This window comes from Zingiber officinale, chromosome 8A, assembly GCF_018446385.1.
Source record: "Zingiber officinale cultivar Zhangliang chromosome 8A, Zo_v1.1, whole genome shotgun sequence".
In the NCBI taxonomy this organism is placed as follows: domain Eukaryota; kingdom Viridiplantae; phylum Streptophyta; class Magnoliopsida; order Zingiberales; family Zingiberaceae; genus Zingiber; species Zingiber officinale.
In genome coordinates, this window is record NC_056000.1 from 39,341,792 (window position 1) to 39,353,675 (window position 11,884).

Sequence of the window (11,884 nt, forward strand, 5' to 3'; positions counted from 1 at the left end):
TGGGGAAGATCACACACTCTTAATTAACTTCCTATAGTCATTCAAAAATGGAAGTCTGTTCTAGTGATCCACAAACAAGCTCATCCGTTATGGAGGAAGGTACTCAGAGCTAACGCGCAAGCTTGTTTGCATCACTTACAAACCAATAATGGAGACCATGAGATTTATTTAAAAATTCCTCTCCCACTTAGTTATTTATAAACGAGGAATTTTAACTATGTTAGCCTACTAGTCATATATACTAACATGCACACACAGCACAATATAAAAGCAATAAATAGAAAATCTAATTTTCAACTATTATGGCTTTTATCTATAGTTGTCCTCCGTGTGTTGTCATCCCAAGCTGCTGCCATATTTGGCCACCGCCACCGGGTCTAGCTGTCGCATCCATCTTGCTCCTAGTTCCGCTGTGCCTCTGGTCCTCAGAAGGTTCCACCCTTTGCAAGATTTGATCCGCGACAGAAATAGAATTTTACATTTTTGACCCTATATTCCATAAAAGGAATGTACATGTATCTAGATCAAAAATAAAATCCTAATAAAACTAAATACACCTCCTGCTGTATTTTTAATACAATCATGCACACACATATAAATGCCCTTGACATGTCCAAGGGTCCAATCACACACATTATAACTAAAAGTCATAATAGTTGGATCCTGCATCCACAAAGTTAGCACATCCTACTATCAACCTACCTAAATTATGTATGACATGTGCATAATTAAACAAATACCAAATACACAGAGGCTAAACCCTAGCTCTGATACCAATTGTTGGTTGCTACTCGGAAAGCCTAGAGGTTCCACTATACAAAAATTTTGTACAAAATGTCTGAACCTTTTCCTAGCTACCATGTGTTCTTTTAAATTAAATTGTGGAACTTAACACGTTTGATCCAAAACTTAATCTATTTGTTCTTTTAGGTATTGACTTAGATCTCCTGAGGAACTTAACACGTTCGACCCAAATCACCTTAAGTTATTAATTCCATTAAATATTAATTTCCATAATTGGTTCCCAGTACTGACGTGGCGAGGCACATGACCTTATTGGATATGGGAGCAACCACCACCGACTAGACAAAACCTTTTATAGAAATCTAATATTTAATTTTCTAAAATAACTTTAGGTTAACCGAAAAGAACAATCAAATCACAAGGAAAAAATAAAACAAAAGAACACAACTTTGAAAAACATATTCGAAATACTAGAATCGTAAGCCTCATGTATTTGGTATTATTTCCATAAATAACTAGTATGATGCGGAAAAGGAAAAACTACTAGTTATACCTTCTAGAAAGACCTCTTGATCTTCTACCGTATTCCTCTTCTAACCTCGGACGTTGTGTGAGCAACGATCTTCCGAGATGAGAAACCACCAACCACCTTCTTCTCCTCCTAGCTAGGTTCGGCCACAAAGAAGCTTTATCAAGGATGAAGAACAAAACACCAACCAAGCTCCAAGAGATGCAAGGTTTCTCTCCTTCTTCTTCTTCTCCAAGTAGTATCCGGCCACCGCAAGAGCTCCAAGGGGAGAGAGAGGTTCGGCCACCACAAGAGGAAGAGAGGGAGAGGATGATGATGGCTGGCCACACCAAGGAACAAAAGAGGGAGAGAAATAATAGAGGTTGTCTCTCATGAAGGCACCCTCATCTTTTATATTCCTTAGTCTAGGAAAATTAGGAAATTTAATTACAATAAATTTTCCTTAATTTTCTTGACATGATTTAATTGAGAAAATAAAATAAAATTTCCCCAATTAAATTCTAATGGTCGGCCACATCATTAAATCAAATTAGACAAGTTTCAATCAACAATTAAAACTTCTTAATTTGTTTCCGAAAATTTTAAAATTAAAATTTCTCTTCAAAATCTCTTCATGGTTGATAAAAAGAAATTTCCATAATTTTAATTTTACAATATGTGACTAATTTTTAAAGAGAAAATAAAATATCTCACCAATCTACAAATAAGGAAAGAGATCTAATCTCTTTCTTTAATCTTTTGTAGATCTTTTACAAGAGAGATAATTTAATTTTAATTCTCTTTAATAAATTATATCTTCTACATAATAAAAATTAAAATTAAAATTCTTTTTTAATTTAATTTGGCTGGCCCCTCTAGCTTGCGTTAGCTTTGTTCCAAGCTAGCTTGGCCGGCCCCCCTTTAGGTGGGTATAGAAGGTGGGTATAGGTGGATATTGTACTCTATAAATAAGAGGCTACGATAGGAACCGAGAGGAGGAATTGATTTTGGTCTCCCGATAAAATTAAGCATCCCGTGTTCGCCCCGAACACACAACTTAATTTTATCAATAATAAGTCATTCCACTAGAGAACTATTATTGAACTACCGCACCAATCCCAAATTACATTTTTGGGCTCCTTCTTATTATGAGTGTGTTAGTCTCCCTGTGTTTAAGATATCGAATGTCCACTAATTAAGTGAGTTACTGACAACTCATTTAATTAATATCTTAGTCCAAGAGTAGTACCACTCAACCTTATTATCATGTCGGACTAAGTGTCCACAGGTTTAACATGACAATCCTTATGAGCTCCTCTTGAGGACATTATCAACCTAGTATCTCTAGGACACAGTTTCCTTCTATAATTAACAACACACACTATAAGTGATACCATTTCCTAACTTATCGGGCTTATTGATTCATCGAACTAAATCTCACCCATTGATAAATTAAAGAAATAAATATCAAATATATGTGCTTGTTATCATATTAGGATTAAGAGCACACACTTCCATAATAACCGAGGTCTTTGTTTCTTTATAAAGTCAGTATAAAAGAAACGACCTCAAATGGTCCTACTCAATACACTCTAAGTGTACTAGTATAATTATACAGTCAAGATTAACTGATACCTAATTACACTACGACCTTCTAATGGTTTGTTCCTTTCCATTTTAGTCGTGAGCTACTGTTTATAATTTATAAGGTACTGATAACATCATCTTCTGCATATGACACCACATACTATATTTTTTACAGTATAAATTAATTGAACAACTACAACTAAATGTAGACAATTTGACCAAATGTGATTCTTTATTCATAATGAATGTTTACAAAGCTTAGACTTTCAGTATACACTCTAACACTAATAGGGGCCTGATCAAAATAATAAAATAAGATAAATTTTAAAAGTCACCTTCCATAGGGTAGAAAAGAAAAGCTGTGCAATATTCCGTGCCAACTGGCACGGAGCCATACCTCCTAATCCATGGTGTATAAATTATGTTTGACACCATATATACCATCTCCCCACCAAGACCTTCACAGGGGACTTGATTTCATGTAAATCCAAGTAGGGGAGGGCCATCAGTGGGTTTTGATCAAAACCCACTGATGGACCTAGACACCTCTGATTGGACCTATTTCAGTTCTAGTGGTATTCTGGAGTTGCAAGGACTCCAAATCTGCTGGCAAATCATTATTTAAATATCTATAGGTGCTGGGAGAAATTTAAAATACAATCAGCCTCTGTTGGGCCTGATATGCTTGGGTATCAGGCCTAACGTGGGCCTGATATCCAAGCATATCAGGCCCAAAGTGGCCTTGGTATGGTATCCTTTCTTATATATTTATAAGATCTAACCCCTTTCTATAAACTCAAAATGTGCTACCATGCTCCTTATGAAAAAATAAATGGCAACTGGCATGGAGCCATACTTCCTAATCCATGGTGTATAAATTATGTTTGACACCATATATACTATCTCCCCACCAAGACCTTCACAGGAGACTTGATTTCATGTAAATCCAAGTAGGGGAGGGCCATCAGTGGATTTTGATCAAAATCCACTGATGGACCTATACACCTCTGATTGGACTCATTTCAGTTATAGTGGTATTCTGGTGTTCCAAGGACTCCAAATCTGGTGGCAAATCATTATTTAAATATCTATAGGTGCTGGGAGAAAATTAAAATACAATCATCATAGTTCGATATGCTGATATCAGTTCAACGGGCCCCTGATATGAGTGCATATCAGCCCAACGTGGGTCTGATATCAAATCCCCAAAGTGGCCTTGGTATGGTATCCTTTCTTATAAATTTATAAGATCTCCCCCTTTCTATAAACTCAAAATGTGTTACCATGCTCCTTATGAAAAAATAAATGGCAACTGGCAGGGAGCCATACCTCCTAATTCATGGTGTATAAATTATGTTTGACACCATATATACCATCTCCCCACCAAGACCTTCACAGGGGACTTGATTTCATGTAAATCCAAGTAGGGGAGGGCCATCAGTGGGTTTTGGTCAAAATCCACTGATGGACCTATACACCTCTGATTAGACCCATTTCAGTTCTAGTGGTATTCTGGAGTTCCAAGGACTCCAAATATGGTGGCAAATCATTATTTAAAAATCTATAGGTGTTGGGAGAAAATTAAAATACAATCAGCCTCCGTTGGGCCTGATATGCTTGGATATCAGGCCCAACGTGGGCCTGATATCCAAGCATATCAGGCCCAAAGTGGCCTTAGTATCGTATCCTTTCTTATAAATTTATAAGATCTCCCCTTTCTATAAACTCAAATGTGCTACCATGCTCCTTATGGAAAAATAAATGACAACTAGCACGGAGTCATACTTCCTAATCCATGGTGCATAAATTATGTTTGACACCATATATACTATCTCCCCATCAATACCTTCACAGGGGACTTGATTTCATGTAAATCCAAGTAGGGGAGGGCCATCAGTGGGTTTTGGTCAAAACCCACTGATGGACCTATACACCTCCGATTTGACCCATTTCAGCTCTAGTGGTATTATGGAGTTGCAAGGACTTCAAATCTGGTGGCAAATCATTATTTAAATATCTATAGGTGCTGGGAGAAAATTAAAATACAATCAGCCACCGTTGGGCCTGATATGCTTGGATATCAGGCCCAACGTGGGCCTGATATGGTCGATATGAGACCATATCAGGCCTAAAGTGCCCTTGGTATAGTATCCTTCTTATAAATTTATACTATCTCCCCCTTTCTATAAACTCAAAATGTGTTACCATGCTCCTTATGAAAAAATAAAAAAATAAAATAAAATTAGAAGGTGTTACCATAAGGTTTAAGTCTATAGCATAGCCACAAGTGGAATAAGTGGCCACTGACACGGAGCCATACGGAATAATACTATAGGTGCTGGGAAAAAGTTAAAATACAATTAGCCTCCGTTGGAACTACTATGCTTGGATATCAGGCCCAACGTGGGCCTGATATGAGTGCATATCAGGCCCAACGTGGGTCTGATATGAGTATCATGTAATAAAACATTATTCTATCTCCCCCTAATATAAACTCCAAACATTATAACGGGGGCCTGATAAAAAAAATTAAAATAAGATGATTTTTAAAATTCACCTTTCATAGGGTTGAAAAGAAAAGCAGTGCACTGTTCCGTGCCAACTGCCACGGAGCAATACCTTATTAGAAAAGGGATTTAAAGAAGGTATTTATTAACTATAAATTTAATTTACAATAAATTGATTCACCATAAATTTAATTTACACAAACAGTAAATCATTACTAGAATACAATATTACAATTGTTCACTATTTCTATAGTTTAAAGTTTTTGTCAGACATGATTTTATGTCCAACTCTAAATCTATAAGCTCTCATATCAGCTTGTACAAAGTCTGTAGATCTCCGGAACATCAAACTCTCTGCATAGCGCATTATAAAAAAAGCACAATTCAACCTACAAAACAAAAGCACAATCCATCATAAAAAAAGTCAAATCGAATTATTATGGAACATACACAAATACTTACGATTTGCTTTGTGTGGGGCCAATAACTTGCATCGTTTTATACTCTCTCCCGGAGAATGGTGCTAAACCTTTATGTCATCTGTGATAGTATGACCAGTTTAGCTCCTTAAAAAACAACACCTACAAATATCAAACCATAGTAATTAATACATAAACAATGATTATTGGATATAAGAAATTTGATACTTACAGTTTGATTAAAAACAGAAGTGTAATTTTCTGTGGTGCCAAGAGAGTTATAATGAATTATTTGACGTTCCTCCAGGTCCATGACCATTAGATGCCAATGATCATTTTGGTTATGTAGAGGACAAAAAATATATCTAATGTCCTTGTCGTCATCAGTTTTTGCAGTTTGTTTCAATGCATCCACGTGCATCATTCCGAACAAGTCCTATGCAAATAATAGAGCTATTATGGTGACTGCATCCAATATATATTGTAAACAATTTACAATGAGATAAGGGGCATACTGAGAATCCAACCCCACAAAATATGGATGGGTGGTATGGTGAGTTAGAGTGTTTGACTTCATTAGCAAGAATATTCCAATAAACATTTATGCAATCCCCATTGGTATATTACGTCCAATCAAATATTGTCATAAAAGATTGCATATCTAAAGAGAAATTATCATTTGCCCATATTGGTTGCACCGTCACCCTACACACAAGGATACAGTCAATGGTATTTAATAAATTAAAAATAAAAAAAATATCATTAAACTCCAATAATAATCCTTCGTTGACATGTGGGTAAAGTATTTAGGTTGGCAACTACGTTACCTTAACTGACTAAGCTTCAACAATGCATCGGCTATCACATCATCTTTACTCTTTTTAAAAAATGTCTTCGCTTGCTGAGATAATTAAAATAATACTATGACATTAAGGATTATAAAATAACAACTTACCTACTCTCGACCGTACCTTCAATATTTTAGTTTTGACCTTGTTAATTTCATGACATTGTGTTTCTAGCTGTGATGAACTTGTATTTTCTATCTTTGATGGTGCAGGAGAATCTAGTTCGACAGTAAGAACAAGCTGTTTGTCTTTTTTTTTTGGTGCATTGGGATATCAAACTTCTCTGGGTTCTCTTTCTTTTGGGACCTACCCGAAAATTAGTTGGAATTATAGGCAGATTAGGGTCTATGCCTTCTGATGCTCTTGGCTCCCCTGATATGCTTTGTATGACTTATTGGAGCTCTTTAATCTTATTTTCGGCATCGGCTATGATTTTATCTTTTACAATTAAAATTCTGTTATCCACGTCAGAATTTATAGTGTCAGCCTTGTTGGCACTCGTATCCCGTTCTTTACGCAGTTCACTTATTTGTTGATCCTTTTCTTTAAGCATAGCTTCCATATCAGCAATCACAATATCCTTTGCTACTACTAGACTATCCTTTTCTTCTATCACCGTTGCCAGGTTTTTATTAGCTTCCTCCAAATTTTGAGAAGTTTTATGTAATTGTTGCTTTAAACTCTCAATTTTGTTATCCTTTTCCTTGCACAAAATACAATCTACCGTATCGTCACACTGCAGTAGACCTTCTTCGGCTTGATGTAAAGATCCTTGGCCAATCAACTCAAGATATTCAGATGGCTTAGGCCGATTTGGTAGTAAATCCAACTCTGATTCTGACGGAATTAAATCTACTAAAATTTTATCTACAGTTACACGGTCTATCATTTTTTTTTACTATGTCAACATGATAGTTTGGCCACCTCCATCGTAGTATTCTTGGCAATTTTTCTGGATGGTCTGGATCAATAATGCTGATGTGCTCACACACTCATACCTACAAAATGATTATAAAAATAATTCATAATCTTTACAAATATCTTGATATATATGTAATCGGACTTACAGCTAAAATATTTGGAAATCCCTTTAGCAAGGGGGCCTTAGGCGTTGCATCAGCAACCTGTGGTTTTGGTCTTAATGTAAGCTCCAATCCAATGGAGTCTAATTGTTGAGCCATGAAACTGTATACTGCATTGCACCAGTTAAACCTAGCTAAGTTGTCAAAATCATCTACACAATCAATTAGGGAGAGCACAGGTATTCTGAGAACACTGCTACTCCCACAAAACAGAACAGTTGTAAAAAAATACAGGATATAAAGCTGACAGTACAGCTTGTCATTTGATCTCGACTTCCTAATCAGTTTCTCTAAATGTCTGGCAGAACAATCCGATTCTCGGAAAAACTCCATGTACAGTGCGCTTGAAGCCTCATTTAAATCGAGACGAACTATATCTCCATTGTCGGGTAGGCCAAGAATCAGTCTCACATCTACCTTTGTAAAATTGAGCTTCTTCCCATGGAAGATAAAGTTTTTTTCCTCATGATCCCAGTTATCAAACATATTTTGTACCTGAGCTCTTACAAAAGAACTATCAGGGAGGTCGAGGATCCACGAAAAAGGTGTGCCTCGAATCTTCTGTTCTTGTTCTGCAGTCGGGTTAACAGAAGAGATAAACTTTCTGAAGTGGCAAATGATACTTTTCTAGTTTATTCTTTTAGTTCTTCCTCTGTTGACATAACTTTGATAATTTGGTCGATCAGCACTCACACTTGTGGAGACTTCTTTTGTTGTCATTGCGAACCTAGCTACTGTATAACCACACCCAGAAAAACAACTCTTAGTTCCCGTAATAACGACTACGCTCTTATTCTAACACACCCACACAAACCCTAGGTTAACCGGTTATAGAAAGCATAACTAAATGAGCAACCGACCTACGTACGGAAATGATTCTAGAACGCCGGTGAAGGTAGAGTCAAGCCTCGACCGGAGCTGCGTAGAATGGCTTCGAGAAGAAGATGAAGACCGAAGCAGGAGAGTGTGCGCTTTTGCAGATTAAAACATGGGCCTGATATCTCATTATTTTATTTTATTTAATCGACTCGATTTATGTGTAAGATTATTTATTAATATTTTGAAATAATACTCTTTAATATCAGGCCCCACGTTGGGCCTGATATGCCTGAATATCAGGCCCCACGTGGGCCTGATATGAGGGCATATCAGGCCCAACGGAGGCTGATTGTATTTTAATTTTTTCCCAGCACCTATAGACATTTAAATAATGATTTGCCAGCAGATTTGGAGTCCTTGCAACTCCAGAATACCACTAGAGCTGAAATGGGTCCAATCAGAGGTGTCTAGGTCCATCAGTGGGTTTTGACTAAAACTCACTGATGGCCCTCCCCTACTTGGATTTACATGAAATCAAGTCCCCTGTGAAGGTCTTGGTGGGGAGATGGTATATATGGTGTCAAACATAATTTATACACCATGGATTAGGAAGTATGGCTCCGTGACAGTTGCCATTTATTTTTTCATAAGGAGCATGGTAGCACATTTTGAGTTTATAAAAAGGGGGAGATAGTATATGTTTATAAGAAAGGATACCATACCAAGGTCACTTTGGGCCTGATATTGTCTCATATCGGGCCCACGTTGGGCTTGATATACACTCATGTCAGGTCCAACGGAGGCTGATTGTATTTTAATTTTCTCTCAGCACCTATAAATATTTAAATAATTATATGCCACCAGATTTGCAGTCCTTGAAACTCCAGAATACCACTAGAACTGAAATGGGTCCAATCGGAGGTGTCTAGGTCCATCAGTGGGTTTTGACCAAAACCCACCGATGGCCCTCCCCTACTTGGATTTACATGAAATCAAATCCCCTGTGAAGGTCTTGGTGGAGAGATGTATGTATGGTGTAAAACATAATTTGTACACCATGGATTGGAAGGTATGACTTCGTGCCAGTTGGCACGGAACAGTGCACGGCTTATCTTTTCTACCCTATGGAAGGTGACTTTTAAAATTGATCTTATTTTATTATTTTGATCAGACCCCTGTTAGAATGCTTGGAGTTTATATTAGGGGGAGATAGAATAATGCTTTATTAAATGATACTCATATCAGGACCACGTTAGGCCTGATATGCCCTCATATCAGGCCCACGTTGGGCCTGATATCCAAGCATATCAAACTCAACGGAGGCTGATTGTATTTTAATTTTCTCCCAGCACCTATAGATATTTAAATAATGGTTTGCCAACAGATTTAGAGTACTTGCAACTCCAGAATACCAATAGAACTGAAATGGGTCCAATCAGAGGTGTATAGGTCCATTAGTGGGTTTTGACCAAAACCCACTTATGGCCCTCCCCTACTTGGATTTACATGAAATCAAGTCTCCTGTGAAGGTCTTGGTGGGGAGATGGTATATATGGTGTAAAACATAATTTATACACCATGGATTAGGAGGTATGGCTCCGTGCCAGTTGGCACGGAACAGTGCACAGCTTATCTTTTCTACCCTATGGAAGGTGACTTTTAAAATTGATCTTATTTTATTATTTTGATCAGGCCCCTGTTAGAATGCTTGGAGTTTATATTAGGGGGAGATAGAATAATGCTTTATTAAATGATACTCATATCAGCCCCACGTTGAGCCTGATATGCCCTCATAGCAGGCCCACGTTGGGCCTGATATCCAAGCATATCATGTCCAACGGAGGCTGATTGTATTTTAATTTTCTCCCAGCACCTATAGATATTTAAATAATGATTTGCCACCAGATTTGGAGTCCTTGCAAATCCAGAATATCACTAGAACTGAAATGGGTCCAATCAGAGGTGTCTAGGTCCTTCAGTGAGTTTTGACCAAAAGCCATTGATGGCCCTCCCCTACTTGGATTTACATGAAATCAAGTCCCCTGTGAAGGTCTTGGTGGAGAGATGGTATATATGGTGTCAAACATAATTTATACATCATTGTTTAGGAAGTATGGCTCCGTACCAGTTGCCACTTATTCCACTTATGGTCATGCTATAGACTTAAACCCTATGGTAGCACCTTCTAATTTTATTTTATTTTTTTATGTTTTCATAAGGAGCATGGTAGCACATTTTGAGTTTATAGAAAGGAGGAGATAGTATAAAATATATAAGATGGATACCATACCAAGGCCACTTTGGGCCTGATATGCTTGGATATCAGGCCCACGTTGGGCCTGATATCCAAGCATATCAGGTCCAACGGAGGCTGATTGTATTTTAATTTTCTCCCAGCACCTATAGATATTTGAATAATGATTTGCCACCAGATTTGGAGTCCTTGCAACTCCAAAATACCACTAGAACTGAAATGGGTCTAATCAATGGTGTCTAGGTCCATTAGTGGGTTTTGACCAAAACACACTAATGGCCCTCCCCTACTTGGATTTACATGAAATCAAGTCCTCTGTGAAGGTCTTGGTGGGGAGATAGTGTATATGGTGTCAAACATAATTTATACACCATGTGTAACGACCCGGCCCTTTTGGCCTCTTGGGCGGCCCTTATGTCGTCATCCCATTTGACGACCTCTCATGTAGTCGACCGACGACCCTTTGGTCGTGCCGTTACTCACTAGGACTTTCCACCCCTGGCAGTGGAATTTTGCCTTCCCCAGGATTGATCTCACTTGGTTACCAGGATTCATAAACTCTACTACTTAGCCTGGAGGTCTAGAGTTCGAATCCTGGGGAAGGCAAAATTCCACTGTCAGGGGTGGAAAGTCCAAGTGAGTAACGGCACGACCAAAGGGTCGTCGGTCGACGACATGAGAGGTCGTCAAATGGGCCGACGACATAAGGGCCGCCACAAGGGCCGCCCAAGAGGCCAAAAGGGCCGGGTCGTTACAATAAAAAGGCGCAACGACCCGCCTTCTACTAACTAAGCTGTAAGGCCGATCGTTACGTAATGCTATGCTAAATTACTATTGCGGAAATCTGGATTAATTAAAATTTCGCTAAACAGATTACTGTAAAATCTGAAATTAATATTCTAGGTGTACCCAGGAGTTGTACACATGTTAGGGAAGATTATCTATGCCTCCCAGATGTTCTGCTAGCTGTAATCAGGCGTTTCAATCGATCCGTGGATCGATTGGGCTGTCGAATCGGTCCAGTGACCAATCCAGCTTGATCCTGGCACGAAGGAAAACTCTGGATCGGTCGGCTGACCGATCCATAAGCTACGTTGCGTCTGTACGCGGCTGGAT